This window comes from Piliocolobus tephrosceles, chromosome 15 (genome assembly GCF_002776525.5).
Source record: "Piliocolobus tephrosceles isolate RC106 chromosome 15, ASM277652v3, whole genome shotgun sequence".
Taxonomy (NCBI): domain Eukaryota; kingdom Metazoa; phylum Chordata; class Mammalia; order Primates; family Cercopithecidae; genus Piliocolobus; species Piliocolobus tephrosceles.
The window spans coordinates 28,038,965-28,058,012 of NC_045448.1; the positions used below are offsets into that span (position 1 = coordinate 28,038,965).

The 19,048-nt window shown below is 37.8% G+C and overlaps 1 protein-coding gene across 4 annotated transcripts in view; it reads left to right on the plus strand.

Moving 5' to 3' along the window:
- The window catches only part of BABAM2 (BRISC and BRCA1 A complex member 2), a 454,732-nt gene that overhangs the window by 190,934 nt on the left and 244,750 nt on the right, over nt 1–19,048 (plus strand). The window lies entirely within an intron of this gene.

The window sequence follows — 19,048 nt, forward strand, 5'->3', positions numbered from 1 at the left end:
TTTAAAGAAGAGACAGGGTTTCACTGTGTTAGCCAGGATGGTCTCGATCTCCTGACCTCATGATCCGCCTGCCTCGGCCTCCCAAAGTGCTGGGACTACAGGCCTGAGCCACCGCACCTGGCCAAGAATGTTTCTTTTTTGAGATAGGGTCTTTCTCTGTTGCGCTGGCTGAAGCACAGTGGTGTAATCATAGCTCACTATAGCCTCTAACTGTTGGGCTCAGTCGATCCTCCCATCTTAGCTTCCAGAATAGCTGGGACTACAGGCCCATGCCACCATGCTAAAAATTCATTCTTAAAGTAACAAGACAAATATTTACTAATTACTATGATTTATATATCAAATCCAACTTGAGATATTACATGGAATCAACTTAAAAGAATTAGACCTACTCAGGCACAGTTTCAAATAGCTTCATTAAGCCTAACTATAATCAAATTACTTTTTCACTCTAGTTTTCCTTATTGCTCTAAGAAAATCTTTTAATTTGCACAGCAGCTTTCTAGTGTCTGTTTCTGCCTGTTTCAGGGTGCTATGAAAACTAACCCCTCTGTTAGGTAACCTGCAAGTCTTTATCTTTGAGAGTTCCTACTATAATGCCCCATGCACGTCTCTTTTTCTGTGGATTGAAGCTACTTTGTCATCTTTCACCTCCAGTGGCCATATGCTGGCTCTCTTACAAAATCCCCAGGGAGGTTTTTATTTTATTCAGTAAAGAAAAAAGCATCATTTCTGACTCTCCTATCCCCCAGCTCCAGGTAAAACTTGCTTATTGCTGCAATCTTTGAAATACCTTTCTTATCAATCTTAACTTGTCAACAAGTTGGCTCTGCATTGAAAGATATTTTCTAAAAGAGGTTAAGCATTCCTCTCTTTATATGGACGTTTAAAACCATGAGAACAAAACTGTTTAATTTGTAAAGTTCATTGAACTTTACTCTCAAGTAAAGTTGCACTCAAGATTTGTGCACTTTAGTTTTTATATACCTTTAGAAAAAAAGGTGTTACATCACAGTTAGGAGCCTGAGTAAGAGCTCAAGCTCTTAGTGAGATCATAGCACACCACCACTTACCGTGTAACCTTGGCAAGTTACTCAACGTCCCCCACCAGCCTTAGTTTTCTTAATTATTAAATGAGAATAAGATCTGCCCCAAATGTCACCTTATTAGAGAGTTCTTGCTTCTCTCCATGTGCCCCATCCCAATCACAACTTTCTTCCTCCCTCTAAAAGAGCCACCATTCTGACTGTTAGGAAGAAATCCTTGACATTCTTTGTCTTCATCACCCAGCTATCTCTCAACTATGGTTGAGTCTTACCCATTGTTTTAAATTCAGTGTCTTTTAAGTCTCTTCATTTATAGATTCCTCCTCTGTTCCTTTCTTTTTCTTATCGTTTTGTTGTTGTTGTTGAAGAAGAATTCAGGTCATTTACTTGTAGTTTCCCACAGTCTAGATTTTGCTGATTGCAGGCTCATTGTGCAGTTCAGCATGTTCCTATGTATTTACTGCCAATTGGCAGCTGGATGGAAAGCCTTAATTAGATCTGAGTTCAATTCCTTTGGCAGTGTTAATGGTGGTGATGTGTTCTTTTATCCGAAGGCACATGTTGTGTGATTGTCACTTGCTTATTGTGGCGGTAGTAGCTATTGGTGCATAGTACCTAAATCCATTAATTCACTGGGGTTGCAAAATGCTGGTGCTATAATTTTATCATTCTCTTTTCATTTATTAGTTGGAATAATTTTGTAAGGAGATGCTTCTCTACTATTTGGTTTTCCAGTGTTACAGTTCATATAGGAAAGGCAGGATAAATGCTTGATTCTTTTATTTGCTCTATTTTCAAGATAATGAATTGGCCTGCCATCCTTCAAAGGTGACTATTTATGTATTAAATTAATTTGAACTTATGACTTTAAATATATTTGGGTTTCAGCTTACTGCAATTCTTACCCTTACTGAAATTCATTCTCATCTTTGGCCAGCTATAGCCTCTTCAGGTTAGCTCCTGAATACTTTTGACATGGCCCTAGTAGTCTTTGATATCTGCTGTGCCAAGATGTTTGAAATTCATTTTGTATATTTCCTGACCCAAATCTGAAACTAAACCTTTTTTTAAAACCTGGATTCTGTTTGTTTTGTTTCGAAACAGTGTCTCACTCTGCTGCTCAGGCTGGAGAGCAGTGGCACTATCATAGCTCACTATAACCTAAAACTCCTGGCCTTAAGCGATCGTCCTGCCTCGGCCTCCCAAAGCACTGGGATTACAGATGTAAGCTGGGATTCTTTTTTTTTTTTTGAGATGAAGTCTCACTCTGTCACCAGGCTGGAGGGCAGTGGCACCATCGTGGCTCATTGCAACCTTCGCCTCCCAGATTCAAGCAGTTCTCCTGCCTCAGCCTCCCGAGTAGTTGGGATTATGGGCACATACCACCACGCCCAGCTAATTTTTGTATTTTTAATAGAGACAGGGTTTCACCATGTTGGCAGCCTGGATTCTTTTAATGGGAAATATTTCGCTATCACAGTTTAGGCTCTTGATATGTTCATTGCTACCAGATTGATTATGGTTTCTCGGTCTTTTCATGGTACAGAGCTGGAAAATATATATTTGACCTGTTAAATGTGGAAAATTTTGACCATATACAAAGTTAGAACGACTACTGTCCTGTAACCCATTACCTAGTTCCAATAATTATCACAAGGCTAATCTATATCAACTCTGTCTCCTCTCCTGTCTCCCAAACTGGATTATTTTGAAACAAATTCCATACATTTAATTTAACTCGTAAATACTTTAGCTCCTGTTCAGATTTTAATGCCATCCTGCCTTTTCTTCTCTTTCTCTCCTAGATTGAGTTCTCTGGTATTGAGCTGGCTCTGCCATCTATCAGTAGGACTTAAGCTCTAATGCTCCCCTTCTCATCTTTTGAGTAAGGTATTGTTCTAGATGATTACCAAGCTTTCTTACACCCTTAACTGTTGTTCTTCTGTCTTTTTTTAAAAATAGAAATTGGTGGGTATAGTGGCTCACGCTTGTAATCCCAGCACTTTGGGAGGCTGAGGCAGGAGGATTGCTTGAGGCCAGGGGTTTGAGACCAGCCTGGGCAACATAGTGAGACTTTTTCTTTACAAAAAAAAAAATTATTTTAATTAGCCAATTGTGGTGGTGTGATTCTGTAGCCCCAGCTACTCAAGAGACTGAGGCAGGAGGACCATTTGAGCCCCAAAATTTAAGGTTGAAGTAAGCCATGATCGCGCCAGTGCACTCCAGCCTGGATGATAGAGCAAGACCCTATCTCCAAATAATCAATAAGAAATCTGTTTACTTTTTTGTTTTTAATAGATACATGTTCATTGTAAAAAATGTATGAATGCATGTAAAATAGAAAAGGAAAAACTCATGAAATTCTACCCCCTAGAAATGACCATTAAGAATAATATAGTATCCATCAGTTGAGGCTCTCTTGGTAATTTCTTAATTGGCTTATTTGAATTAACTGTGTATTGTGGACTCACCGCATCCTTTGGGCGGGAAAAAAGGTTGTATAGAATTCTGGATTCCATTAAATGAATGTATCATAATTTAATTAATGGTGCCAGATATTAAGATTGTTTTTAACTTTTGGGGGGTTGGGGAGGTACTCTTACAAAGAGTGCTACAGTGAATATCCATGAACACACAGACATATATATCTAATTGCTAATTAGGATAAAGTCTTATAAGTAGTATTCCTGTGTCAAGCAATATCCAGGTTTTTATATATAAATGTATTTACATATACATAGATACATATATATTTACCCATATATACACACACATATATACATATGTAGACACACACACATATATACATATTTGTAACTCCCAGAAGATTCTGTCAGTTTACATTTCCTATAATTTTTATGACTGGTTCTCAAAGGTCTGGTCATACTTGGAACAAAGTGCTAGGGCCATTAGGAATTAGGGTAGTGGGCAATTCAGAAAGTAGACATGAATTTATTTGTGACAAATTGCTATTCTCTTATCCAGTGTTTTCAGTCTCAGCACTATTGACATTTTTGGCCAGATAATTCATTTTTGCTGGAGGCTATCTTGTGTGTTATAGAATGTTTAGCAGCATTTCTGGCATCTGCCTGCTAGTTGTAGTATAATTCCCCCACTGCCCCCAAGTTGTGACAGCCAAAAATATCTACAGATGTTGCCAAATGTCCCCGGGAGGGCAAAATTACCCCTGGTTGAAAACCACTGGATATTCATTCTACAGATACAGAGTGCCTTAATTCTGAGAAGGGGATCTAGGACCAGGACTTATGAAGCAAATTTCAAATTTAGCCTTTTATGTATTTGTATGTTTGTGAATAAAACAGGATTTTTACTTCCGTAACCCCTATATAAGAAGTCATGTCATATTATGCTATTGATAAATCTTCTGTAGACTGCTTTCCCTTTCTGTGGACTTTCTCACTGTCTTTTTTCTTTACTGACCTCCATGGCATTAGTTGGGGCAAGGGGAGGTGAAAAGTGTAAAGTACGTATGGGACGGAATGGTCAGCCAAGCTGACCAGGACCAGTGGAAGGTGCCTGTTCACCACCCAGAGACTCCCCATTTATTATGTGAATTTAGATTTTCAAGCTTTTGTTTGAAATGTAAATTTTCCTTGAGAATATTAGGCTTTATTTGTACTTTTAGTGTACATCTCAGTAAATTGATATTCATTAAAGAAGTTCATTCTTCTTCCAAGATTTTTCGGAAGCGGGAGGTTTGATATAGACCAAGAAAAAGGAGGGCAAGTTGATGGAGCTCCCCTGGGACATGCCTAGCGTAGTCTCAGATTTTTTTCAGTTCACAGACCCTTGGAGACACATCTGCATTGATGCCTGAAGATTTTCCATACTACAAAGTCTTAAGAAGGCAGCTGATGCCTTTGCCGGCCTCCGTTTTTAATACCAAGTGCACCCAATTTAACCAATACAAATTCTAACAAGCAAGCCTTTTTCCTTGATCACAATGGAAACTTTGGACTTAGCAGAGTCTGCTGGGACACACAGCTGTCTGGATTGGACTGCACCTCTGTAAAAGCTGAGAAGGCTGTTTAGGGCTTTTGTTGTTGTTTTTTCTTTTAAGTGCAGATTAACTGGGCCTTCAGGCTTCTAACCAATGAGTAATAGAGCTGTATAACTTTGAGGCCCTACTCCTTTAATAAACAGTGGCTCCCAACACATAATGCTATTCCCTTCTAAGCAAAGAATATTTGTGTTTAGGTAAGAAAGGATAAAAGTAAGGTTAAATTTCAAAGTATAGGCTCTATAAAAACAAAGACGTCACATTTCTGTCTCTCTGTGCGCGCGCGCACGTGTGTATGTGTGTGTGCATGCAGTGTGTCTTTTGTATAAATCTCATGTTTCACAGTTTTGATAGATAATGGAACATCATTCTGATTAATTGCTTAAATGCAGTATGCAGTATTTGCTACTTGTACATCAGAAGTCACTGCAAATAGGCAGCTCATTCAAATGTTTTTTAGAATTTATGATTCCTGAAACTATAATAGAACTGTTATTTTCACTTCATTTGAATGAGAGACTCTGTACTTCCACATTGTCTCATGTATTTTTTCTTTCCTTTGTATAGCTTATTTTATATTGTATATGTTATATATGATATACTAAATAAATATGTTATATATTGTAGTTTATTATATTTAATTAAAATTTTTTGAGGTGGGAAATTTCAGGCTGGATGTGGCGGCTCATGCCTGTAATCCCAACACTTTGGAAGGCTAAGGTGGGCAGAGCACTTGAGCCCAGGAGTTCGAGAGCAGCCTGTGCAACACAAGGAGACCCCGTCTCTACAACAAAAAAATAAAAAAATATAAAAATTAACTAGGTGTGGTGGTGTGCACCTATATTCTCAGCATACTAGGGGGCTAAGGTGGGAGGATCGCTTGAGCCTGGGAGGTCAAGGCTGCAGTGAGCTGTGATGGCACCACTGCACTCCAGCCTGGGTGGCAGAGCAAAACCCTTTCTCAAAAAGAAAAGAAAATCTCATCCCTGTTTTTAGATGAAATTTTAGATAAAATATTTTTAGATAAAACATTTCAGATAAAAAAAATTTATGGCAACAACTCTTTCAGTAATTTAACATACAATGTATTTGAGATCATTTAAATCCTAGGTGACCATTGAACATTTTTAATAGAAAGTTTTATCATCTCAGTTTTCTCTTTTTACTTTGTATGAAGATATTTCTGTACCATGCAGTCTTTAAGGGCAGGCTCCATGCCTTATTTATCTGTGTATCATTGCTTAATTTAGGTGATAAGCAAGGTTTTATCAACTTGATATATTCTTTCATTAATTAAAAATTGACAGTAGGGGTGAATGACTTAGAAAATCTGTAAATATTATCTCAAATGCTAATGTCTTTCATTTTTAGAGGCTGACAGGCCTTTTCAGCCTTTAGGTTTTAGAGACAAACACTAAAATTACCCAGAGCTTTGCCTACTTTCTAACAATGGTATTAAGTGTAATTAATAATTAATGGTAATGGAGAGACAAGTTAATTATAAAAGTACATAAATTGTTTGCAACAATAAGCACAACTTGCTATATTTGAATATCTTCTTACAGCATATTTAAATTAAGTTTTTCCTTTTTAAGAACTAAAGTTTTAAGATAAGACTATTGTGTTTTGTTCCTATATGTTTTATGAATTTAAAATATTTTTATGGAGTGTATAAGCTGCTATTAAAATTGTATTAACTTTTGGCTTTTATTCCATAGTATAATTATCCTTGATTACAGACTCCAGAAGAGGTAGTGTACAGAGGAGCTGTTTATTTCACAAAAAACTTCACATAAGATTCTAGAACTTCTAAGGATAAAGGCTGTTATTTTTGAGATAATTTAAACCCAAATAAATATTACTGTAGAGGAAGATTACAGTTAGGGTTTTTTTTAGGGGAGGGGTCAACTATCTTCTGTTTTGAAGAACAAATATTCTTCATCGTGGGTTATTGTGACACCCAGAATTTCTAGCAATACCATGTTTGATCCTATCTGTTTAATTTATTTCCTAACCTCGCTCTTACTCCCTCAACTCCACCCCAAAGAAAATTCTCAGGAATTACATCAAAAACACTGTATCATGTTATCAGACTTCCTTTTCTTAATTCTCTAGAGTGACAATATCTTGGAAAGACAGGACAATGTTGAACCTGGTTTTCATAAAATTCATGATTATATCAAGAAAATTAAATACCAACAGAGAGGAATCAAGGATGACCACTTGGTTTCTGGCTCGAGTAACTGGGGCGATGGTTGTGCCATTTACAGTAGTACCTCCATCCTCTTTTCCACTTTCTGGAATTGCAGTTACCTGGGTCAACTATAGTACGAAGAAATTAAATGGAAAATTCCAGAAATTAATAATTTATACATTTTAAAGTTTGTACTCTTCTGAGTAGCATGATGAAATCTCATGACATCCGGCTCTCTTCCACTCAAGATGTCAATTGTCCTTTTGTCCAGCATCTCCACGATGTACAAGCCATTTTGCTCTAGCTGTGTACACTACGTGCCCTTCTATCACTTAATAGCCAATTAGCAGATCTGATATTGGTTATGTCCTATCTCTTTATGGATGTCTGATATAACCAGTTTCAGATCTGCTGTTGCTGGTACCACAATGCTTGAATTAAGTTAACCTTTATTTTACTTAATTATGGCCCCAAAGTGCAAGAGTAGGGATGCTGGCAATTCAGACATGCCAAAGGGAAGCCGTAAAGTGCTTCCTTTAAGTGAAAAGGTGAAAGTTCTAGAATTAACAATGAAAGAAAAAATCCCTATGCTGAGGTTGCTAAGATTTACAGTAAGAATGAATCATCTATCCATGAAATTATGAAGAAGGAAAATGAATTTTTTGCATAGTATATAGGGGGTTTGATGCTATCCATGATTTTAGGCATCCGTTGGCAGGTCTTGGAACATGTTTCCCATGGATCAGGAAGGACTATTGTATTTAGATGGGAGAATGGGGATTAGAGTGGGGTATTGGTTTGGGTGGGGGTGAGCACATTGAGGTTTTGATCAAGATTTTTATAATAATTTGGCAGTGTTGATTTGGAATTGCCTTTTAGACATCTGGGTGGAGATGTCCAGTAGCTAGGATATGCAAGTCTGGCATTCAGAAGAGAAACTGAGGTGGAACTATAAACTTGAAAGGGTTTAGTATGAAGGCATTTCTTGTATCCATTGGAAAGGTTACCCTTCCTTCTTCCCTTCCTCCCTTCCTCCGTCCTTCCATCCTTCCTTCGTTAATCATTAAACAAGTGGTTCTCATTTAGATTTCTCTACAGTTAATCATATTTCCAGCATGAACCAATTTTTCAACTCTCATTGTTATGTCAGCTGAACACACAAATTAACACATATTCTCTGAGAAACTGGGCAATACTGATCCTACTTCTTTAGCAACTTATTTTCTAAATTTATATAGAAAAATTAGCAGAAAGAAAAAATGGCAGTAAAATCATTTCTCAAGATCCATTAGGTGTGCCGGAGTTTCCTCAAAACAGAAATTTCAGAATAGTGAATACCTGGCAGGGGTAGTAGGTAAGCGAATGAGAAAGGTAAGGGGCTACACAGGCCCTTCCTTTGTATTTCATGTTATGTTTCTTTATCTGCTTGGTGGCTAGATTGGTATTCATTATATCAGTGATTGGACTATGTCATCTAAGGGAAAAAAACTGAACTCTTGCACATATTTCTAGAGAAAGCCTTCAGAATTTGATTACTCCAATGACAGTGTTTATTTGTTTTCTTTTTGTTGTAGTACAAGAGAGGCAGGGATTAGAGGTAAAATAAAAGCTCTTTGCTTCCTTTATTAGTAAACATAGCTTACCAAAGAAAAGTTTTATGACTAATTTTTGAATTGCAGTAAATAATATTATTTCACTGTTCAAATACAATGGTCTGATCATTGTATATTTTTGAAATATAATTGAGCTCTAGGCTTTTGGTCAGGTACCTCACCTTCATACTTACTTTCATGGGAAACCCAGTCTAATTATATTGTTTGGATTTACAGTCCTCATTAAGGAACATAATTCTCTGTAAATGTAAGCATTGCCTTTAATTTGAAGTAAAGGTGGGTGGATTTCATTTTACTGGTTGAGACAGTGTCATAGACATTAGAAAATAAATTGTTAGTGTTTATGTTTTCACATATACTCTTTGAAAACGGCAGAATCTTCTTAATACTTTATTTGTAGTGGCATTAACCAAAAAAAGTTATTTTATACTATTTTAAAAATACGTTACCCAAAAAATAAATTACAAATCTAGGCTCATAGTTAACATTATACTGTAGATATATTTCTGCAGGTTTAGTATAAACTGTTTTGCGTAGTGAATTCTTAAAAAGAAACTACAGGAGCTCACTATTTAAGAAACCCTTCAGCCAGTCCTTCTATACAAAGAATAATCTTTGCACATTCAGATTTTTAGATTAGATTTTTAAAAGTAGTTATATTGGGCACCCTTTATCATATTTGTCTTTAATTAATGGTGGGACTCTGGGGGAAGTTAAGAAACCTGTCTGAGTTTCAGTCTTGTCTTTAATTTTAAAAGTGGACTAGATAATCTCTGAGGTTCAGCCTTCAAATTCTGTGATACTCATTTAAAAATAACTGTACTCTCCAGCATTTTAGAAAAAGCATGTGTTTCATTTCCTTAAATGAAAACAGATTATAGTGTATGTAGTCAGAGCATTGAAAAGAGAAGGAGAGAGAGGTGATTTCAGTACCAAAATTTGTCTATAGAGTAGACTACCTGTATGAGGCAAAAAAATCTATAGACTACCTGCCTCAAAAATCTCTAGATATAATGAGAGAGATGGTAGGTACTCCTTGAGATGAGATACTAGTCTGATGATGGCTTTTTTTGGTGATGGCTGTTGAACAACATGTAAATAAAATCAGTAATCATGTTAGAAGAGACCAATCTGTGCTCTTATGCTGTCTGTGTTCTGTAGACTACATTGTTAAGAGCATAGTTCAAATATTTGAAAGAGAAGAGAAAACTGCTTTTAAAACCACTTACAATTACCTTGGCATTCTCATTTTAAGGAGCCATCTGCAAGCACATTAATTTTATTATTTCAGTGAACTCCCTATTTGATTAATCCGTGACCTGATTTAGTAAACATTTGTCAGGATGTATCTTCCCTGGAGATATATTAAGCTTGGAGCATGTAAGGCATCTTTTTTCCTATTCAAACAGTGAAGTTAGGAAAGTGTTGTGGTAATAATGTGAGCACAATTGTCTAAGAACATTAAGAACCTTCGTCTGGATCTTTTGTTACCATAAAAGGCAATGTATCGTGCTTTCCTGTTTTGCATGGATGAGAAGGGAGTAAAAAACACCAAAAGAATTTTTATTGCATAGAAATATTTCCTTCCTAGCAGTTGGTGAAGCAATAATGAGCCTACAAAACAATCTTCCTATAGTTGGGGAGAGGAGGGCAGGAAAACGTAGTGCGGCCACATAGACTCGCAGACTCGCAGGCTTGTCACAGAGTGCCTGCTTCCATCCAGAGTCCCTTCTACATGTAACTCTCCCCAGGGCAAAGCGCCTGCATGTGCTTCTTCTCACAGCCCTTTAAGATATTCAGGGCAAGTAGGAGCTGCTGCTTTTCTAGAAGAAGAACTTACCCACGTCTGTGGTGCAGACAATTATTGTAGGCAGGCTAGAGCCACACTTACCTGATTCCCAATTTGTACCTAAGACCAGGCAAGGTCCACTGTGCTGATAAGATGCTTTCTGTGAATCAAATTACTTAGTAGAGAAAATGTTGCTTTCAGTGTATCTTGTGGCAACTTTAACATTGTAGACATCATCACTGAATGAGATGAATGCATGGGAACTGTGGATTTGAAAACACTAAAAGTGGTCATCAGGCTTTAGCACATCTTAAGAGTCCGCATTTCCACTAGCCTCATTCACATTGGGCCCCTCTCAGCGTTTCTTAATGCTATGCTACTCCCACTTCCTTTCCTACTGTTTCCCTCACTTCAGCCCTAAATGAATTTAGGTTGTTGAACAGAAATCACCATAAATCCCTTTTTAAGCCAAATGAAAAGAGGCCTCTGAGTTCTTTAGTTTGTTTCAGACCCACTACCTGTCAGAAGGTCAAACCTGCCTCATTCTCTAGGTGTGGACATGATATGGCTAACAAAAAGGCATGGGGATATGTTTTATCAAATGTTCTCAAGATGTTTTTACATGCAGTTATTAACAAAAACAATTATCTACTATGCATAAGAACTAAATAATGTTCTATGTATTTTGTGCTTTTTAGTAATAAATTATTAGTAATGAAGCGGAGACAACTTATAGTTGTGTGTTTTCTTTAGAGGTAAGGAAACATATGGAAACTAAACAATAGTAGCTGCCTAAGATTTCATGATGTGACAATGGCATATTGCTATGGGGGAAAAAAAGCAACCAGGCACAGAAGAACAAGCCATTCATCCTGATATCAGTAATTTTAAAATGAAGAGCAATTATTTTTTAACATGATATATTTTTCAGTTTTAGGTCAAAAGTGTTGCATTCCAAGGAAGACACTACAGTGCATTCTCAGTCTAAAGCAAATAGTTTTGTGGTATTAGTTGTCAGATATGGTTGAGCACTGGTATTTCATAGCTTTCAAAGAAACATTTTAAAGATAAAAAGAAGAGCAGAAGTATTGGAAAAGGCAATATGTCATCTGAATTCTGTTGGTGCTTCAGAACAGCAAGGGCTGTCAGTTACCCTTGAGTTCCAGTCCCAGCTTTGTCACTGACTCTGACCTTAGGCAAGTTATTTAACTTATTTATGCCTTTGTATCCTCTTCTCTAAAATGAATCTAATACCTATCTCAAAGTGTTAAGTTGTAAGGATGAAATAAAATAATGCCTGTAAAGCACTTCCCATAGTGCTTGGCATATAAGTCCTCAGATAATGATCACGGTTTAGGTATTGGATGGTTGCTATTTTTATGGTTCTTTTTTTTTTTTTTGAGACGGAGTCTCGCTCTGTCGCCCAGGCTGGAGTGCAGTGGCCTGATCTCAGCTCACTGCAAGCTCCGCCTCCCGGGTTCACGCCATTCTCCTGCCTCAGCCTCCTGAGTTGCTGGGACTACAGGCGCCGCCACATCGCCCGGCTAGTTTTTTGTAGTTTTTAGTAGAGACGGGGTTTCACCGTGTTAGCCAGGATGGTCTCGATCTCCTGACCTCATGATCCGCCCGTCTCGGCCTCCCAAAGTGCTGGGATTACAGGCTTGAGCCACCGCGCCCGGCCTGGTTCTTTAGTTTAAAGGTTTTCAGAGTATTTTACTAGTAGACTCTATGCTTAATTAATTCATTCAACACAATAGTAACCAGAAATAGTGTTTTTAAATCTGGAGATGTAATTCCTTCACTCGTAAGTAATTTTTCTGCTGCCTCTTGTCTTTAGTGAAAATTGATTCTGTTCATTGCTGTGGAGGCCTCACCTTTTCTTACTTCTCCTAATACATTATGAAAATATTAAAACCTATTAATTTGTCCACATGCACCACTCTTTTCAGTAATCATTGCTGACTCTGTCAACCCTAGACTCATTCCCACTTTGCTAGACAACCTCAGTACCTGGGTCGTATCTTCTCTCCATCTTCTGCCATCATCCTCCCTAATTCTGGCGGGAAAGGTGATGATCCATTCATCCTTCTTCAGCCTGTTAGAGTCTTTCCAGCTCCATTTCTGCTCCCCACCTTTCCTTTTTGCTGCACCTTGTACTTCATCATCACTACTCTGTTTCTAAAATATCAGTACTCTCCTTCTCTGCTTACCAAGCCCTGAATTGCTGCCTCTTCCACTCCTCCACATCTGTGGAGCTGAATCTGTGCCTTAAGGCATTCACTCTTAGACTCTGCTGATTACATGCTTAGCCTTGTCTCAAAGACCTGCTACTTCAGTACCACCTCCTTAGCCCTCCTAATCACGTTCTTTGTCCACTGTGATAGTCACTGCATGCTTTCCCACTTTTTGCAATCTGCTGTTGGAACATTTTACAAGCAATCCCGAGAACCATACTGATTTGGCCTACTACAAATTTGTGATTCTAATTTTATTTTAGGCCCTTTGTATGGCTTAACAGTAGTTATCCATTCTTTAGCACATTTACTTTAATAACTATTATCCTTATGCTTCCAGTCCTAACCAGCCTTCCCTTCCTCTTGGGACATGATCTTGCCTCTTATTTTTACTGAACCAATTGATGTTATTGCTGCTGTGTATGTACCATCATTGTCCCCGGGGGACTGATGAATAAAATCTCACCCAGCAGTGTTTGTGTTCCTGAGGTCTGATTTGGCCTGTGGGTAACTAGATATCTGACTCTTATCTTTGTCCCAGCAAGTGGCCGTCTTTGAAATAGATGATGTTTCTTTACTTGTGTATCTATATATTTGGTCATTTGGTGATCTGTATTTATTGAGCACAGTGACCTGTGTTAAGTAGGTAGTAAGGACAAGTAGAAAGAGAATAAAACACATAGCCTACCTTTCCTTTCTGTGAATTAATAATGAAGACAAAACTGCCTAATTTTAGTAGCATTTCGTTATTATACACTTAGTTCTAACTATGAATTTGGTTACCTGAAAGGTGTCCTGCCCTCTCTTGTGATGCACAGCAGAGGAAGATGTGCTGGACGGGCAACACAGCTCTTTTCCTTTCTCACTCCAGGGTTATGATACTTCCTTTTGTACACATGGGTGATGGAGACACAGCAGCAACCATATAGGATTTTTACACTGTACTAAGGACTTGGAGAGGATCTAAAGGTAGGAAAGTAGTAGGTACTACCAAGTTGATGAGAATAACAGGCCTGGGAAGGCCTCTCAAGAGTGTGTTAAGAGAGATGAGTGCAGCACACCAACATGGCACAAGTATACATATGTAACAAACCTGCACGTTATGCACATGTACCCTAGAACTTAAAGTATAATAATAATAATAATAAACATAAAAATAAAAATAAGAACATATTACAAAAGAAAAAGAGAGAGAAATCATAGCTGGCCTTGGAAGGGAGAGGTGTTGTTTGGTGAGGCAGTGTGCATAGGACCCCTCAAGGATGTGAGTGGTAAAGGCAGATAGGGCATTTTTCCAGAAGAAAATATGAATGTCAGTTCTTACAGAAGCTTATAGATAGAATTTGCTCACCACTTTGTGTATGTGTGTTGAGTTGTTTGAAAGCAGAACTTGGATGGAATCTATGGATCTATTTTTTCCTCTTTTCTAGGGTTGTGGGTATTGAGGGAGGCCAGGGGCATTGGAAGAAAAAAATATGTGCCATTCAAGTACCCCTGGGTGTCTTCATTTTGGGTAGTTTCCTGAGGAGATAGTGTTGATGCCTTTTGTGCTGTTAGCATTGTCATCTGTGGCTGGAAAGGGTAATCCTGGAAGTTTGATCTATGGAATGAATCCGGGGAGCCAAGTGTAGACTCCGACAGTTCTAGACAGTAGTTTAGGGGCCAGAAGATGTGAAAACTTGACCTGAGGAGCCCTTCTGCCTTCTCATAGTCTATTAAGAAACCATGAAAAAGACAGGAACCTAAGGTAACCTTAAGTGTCTACATTTTTGACACTTTGCCAGACCTATGTGATTTATTTTAAAAGCTAGAATGTGTATTCAGGCGCTCCCAGTGTTATTTTACTTAGTGAAGTATTCGAAGTCAACAAAATTAGCTTCTTTATTTGGGCTTTAAAAAAAAACGAAAAGAGGATAGCTCTTACAGAACGAAGGGTAACAGTACTAGAAACAAAGGCCGGGCGCGGTGGCTCAAGCCTGTAATCCCAGCACTTTGGGAGGCCGAGACGGGCGGATCACGAGGTCAGGAGATCGAGACCATCCTGGCTAATACGGTGAAACCCCATCTCTACTAAAAAATACAAAAAAAAAAAACTAGCCGGGCGAGGTGGCGGGTGCCTGTAGTCCCAGCTACTTGGGAGGCTGAGGCAGGAGAATGGCGTAAACCCGGGGGGCGGAGCTTGCAGTGAGCTGAGATCCGGCCACTGCACTCCAGCCTGGGCGACAGAGCAAGACTCCGTCTCAAAAAAAAAAAAAAAAGAAAGAAACAAGTACTAGAAACAATAAAACATTACCACCCAGTTTTATACTTTTTAACTTCTCTATTTTGTGTATTTTCTAATTTGAATGCAGCTTTAAAATGCCATTTTTAGTTAGACATGACATAGGAAATATTTTAAATAACAAATTTCGGTTGTGGACGAATAGTACATTACTTGTATTGTGTTAACAAATACATAAATGTAAATTGTTTTAAGGTGCATATTAAGCTTTACTAAACAAAGAGATAAATATTTTGTCTCTGTTAATGTTTAACTCAAGTAACAGTAAATCTTTTAAGTCCACCAAAACATGAAGTCATTGCACAATGAATGGTACATTATAAATGTATTCTGCAGGAGTGATTTATGCATCTGACTTTTATGGCACTGAATTTCAAAACCTCATAAAGAAGTCATTTTAGAGAAATGTCATGCTGACCTGTGTGGAGGGAGACGTAAAATTTGCCTATGTGGTCAACTTCATATTAACTTGATGTTCAGAGTTACAGAAATATTTGAATACTTATATTTTGTAGATGATAAATGCTTGTCAAAGGAATGAATATTTAACATACTACTTGACTTATAGGCTAATGACCTCTCTAAAATTTAAGATTTTTAGCCATACATGATTCAGTTTCTTTCTTGTGTGTCGTGCAATTGATTCTTCCTATTGTGCTACCCATAAAAACTTTAGTGTTTCTAGGGTATTGCCTCAGGATCATCATACGCTACTTGTATTTATTTGAAAAATTCATACCAAAGCATTTTAATATACGGCAGTTTTAATATTTTGGCATCTCCTACACATTGACTTATCAGAGAAGATTATGTCTTTATTTTACTTTAAATGAAGTACTGTTTTCAGAGATGATTTCCTTAAATCCATCTGCACTGAAAAAATGTAATTAATCTGACATTTTGTAAAGGTTTCATTGAATTATATTCTTGTCTTATGCTGTACAGGGATAAGTACTTACACATTTTCAGCTAAGATTAGCTTTAGGATGTGTTAAGGAAAAAAGATAACAGTACATATTTTATGATCAATATATTTTAATTAGTCAATTTTCAAATGAACTTGTCCGTCTGTAATTTGTAGACAGGATATGCCCAAGTGCAGAAAAAATAGAATTTAGAGCTTAGACAAATAGAAGGAAGAATTTGAATCTATCTGTGAAAATTTCATAGCCAAGAATATGCTGATTTGTATATGACCCAGTGTACTAACACATTTGCACAATCTCCAAGTACAGAGAAAATGTACCTTGGGTCTTGAAAAATAAGTAATTTGTCTTTGAGTTCATAGAACAGTCTTTTTTTCTTCCTAATTAAATAATTTAATTTTATTACTTGCTTATTAACCACAGTGAATTAATTTAGACCTCAACGTAAACATGCTCCCATCTTGGAGGAATTTACAGTTTTTACTTTATAGATGGACAAGTTTATGCGTAAATACTTGTTCAATGCATGTGGATGCCTGTTTGAGGGTTGAAAAAAGATTTTTTGCGTCTAACCTGGCAAGTGGTAACATTTGTGAGCTGATTGAGGCCTTCTTTTGCCTGAAGGAAGGAGAATGTTGAAATATGTTTTCAAGGGCCTTATCTATTTTTCTAGTCTTATGATTCTTTAACTACTGTAAAACTGTACTTAGAAATAACAATATAAGAACTTATTTAAGATGTACTTTTCCTTCCCTTCAAGTTAATAATTTGAAAAATTCTTCCCATAAGCAGGACAGTGCTCTTAAAAATCGCCAGCACATCTTCTGTTTCTAATTTAGTTTCTTGAATTGTTTCCCATGGCTTCGTGTATCTTCAAAATATCTGTATAGAATCCACTTCTAATCACTTACTTTCTAACTTGGGAAAAAAGAAACATTTATTCCATCTTGGTCTTCCTCTGATTTGCCACCATACTTGAGCAATCTCCTAATCTATTTTTGTTCCGGGAATACAGAATTAATTTTAATATCAGTTTAAGCAAATCTTAATTAGCAGAGAAGCATCCTTGTTAATTGAGGGCTTAACTATGAGAAGACCAGGAGTGAGCTGTCTTCTTCATTGAGAGGTCTTCAAATGCCAGCATCAGTTGGCCATTTCTGGAGGAGTTTTCAATTTCTCCAGGAAATAAATTTTTGGTCTCATATCTGGGGATGGACGTGGGGTATGAGAACATATAAGGCTTGGCTCCTGGTGGCCACAGAATGAGTTTCTGGTTTCAGCTCTGTGATCTGAAGAGCTGGAATGACATGTCCCATTTTTACCACAAGAAAAAAGCTGGACAGACAGATTTTCATGGACTCATCAGAGAACTAAGGCAGCAGAACAAACAGCTATCCGGAAAAGTGGATACAGACAGGAGCTCTCAGTGAGTCCTAGGACATCAGCATTTGCTTGCCTGAGGCAGAAGCCACTACATCCTTGTAGGAAGACTAGAAATTTTGATGAATTGCTGGAAGCTGAAGCTAATGAGAACATGAAGCTTCTGGGCCCTCTGTCGTAGGAGGGATTCTCACTGTTTTGCAAGCTTACACAGATTTTTACTCCTCTTTTTAGCCTTGCCTCTCACTGCAACTGCCAGTACCTCTATTTTACCTTTGGGGGCTTCCTCAACATGAGGTGTTTTTTTTGTTTTGTTTTTGTTTTGTTTTGTTGCGACAGAGTCTCACTCTGTCACCCAGGTTGGAGTGCAGTGGTGTGATCTCGGCCCACTGCAACCTCTGCCTCCCGGGTTCAAGCGATTCTCCCTCCTCAGCCTCCTAAGTAGCTGGGATTACAGGCATGCACCACTACGCCTGTCTAGTTTTTGTGTTTTTAGTAGAGACAGCGTTTCACCATGTTGACCAGGCTGGTCTCGAACTTCTGACATCAAGTGATCCGCCCATCTTGGCCTCCCAAAGTGCTGGGATTACAGGCATGAGCCACCACGCCTGGCCAAGGTTTTGTTTCTAATAAATCAGTAATGCTTGCAGTAGTTTAATCTGTCATCTCAACCAGAAGTCTTCATCACAATAGCTTGTTAACTGAAAATAGTCCACTACAAAACAGAATTTGTAGCATAAATCTCTAAATTGTGTTTATGTGAGCACATAGACACACAGGAAAGAAGTCTGACTTACATAGATGTCATAGATTATGGTGATACTTTCCCTCTATTTGTATTTTCTTATTTTTTTTTTAACAATTCTACAGTAAAAAGTGTTTAAGAATGCTCAGAAAACAAGTATGTATCTATAATTAATCACTAGTACTTACAATATTCTCTTTTTAGTTTGTTTTCTTTCAGCTTGTTCTCATCTAGATGTTTAGAATCCTAAATGACTGTTTTCTCCTGACATTTGCCATTGGAGTGCATAAGGTGGTGACTGCCATAGTTCTTTACGACTCCCATGATTGTCTTAAAACTTACTCTTAGGATCTCCTGCCTGACCCTAGGGCTTAAAGGTGACTGCTCTGGAGCTTCAGGTGTGGATGAAGATGGCCCTTGGGCTTCTGCAATTATTCTGTTCTCCCAGGTGAGGAGACTTTTGTAGGACAGGGTGGTTATTTAGGAAATTCTGAGCTGCTCTAAGCCAGTGTTGCCCAACCTTGACCATACCTGGGGAACTTTAAAAACTCCCAGTCTAGGCTGCACCCCTAGTTTATTAGAGTAACTTTTACCTGTCTTTGTTAACAGGTATTATTAAATTAAATCAGAATCTCTGGGGAGGGGACCAAGGCATCTTTAGTTTTTAAAGCTCTCCAGTGATTTCAATGTATTGTTAAGGTTGTGAGCTGCTGTTTTAAAGGAAACAAATGTGTTTATTCCTAATCCATTTGGATCTTGAGGGCCACTCTGGAAAAGCAATCTCTGTACCCACTGCCATCTCGATACATATCTTGTGGG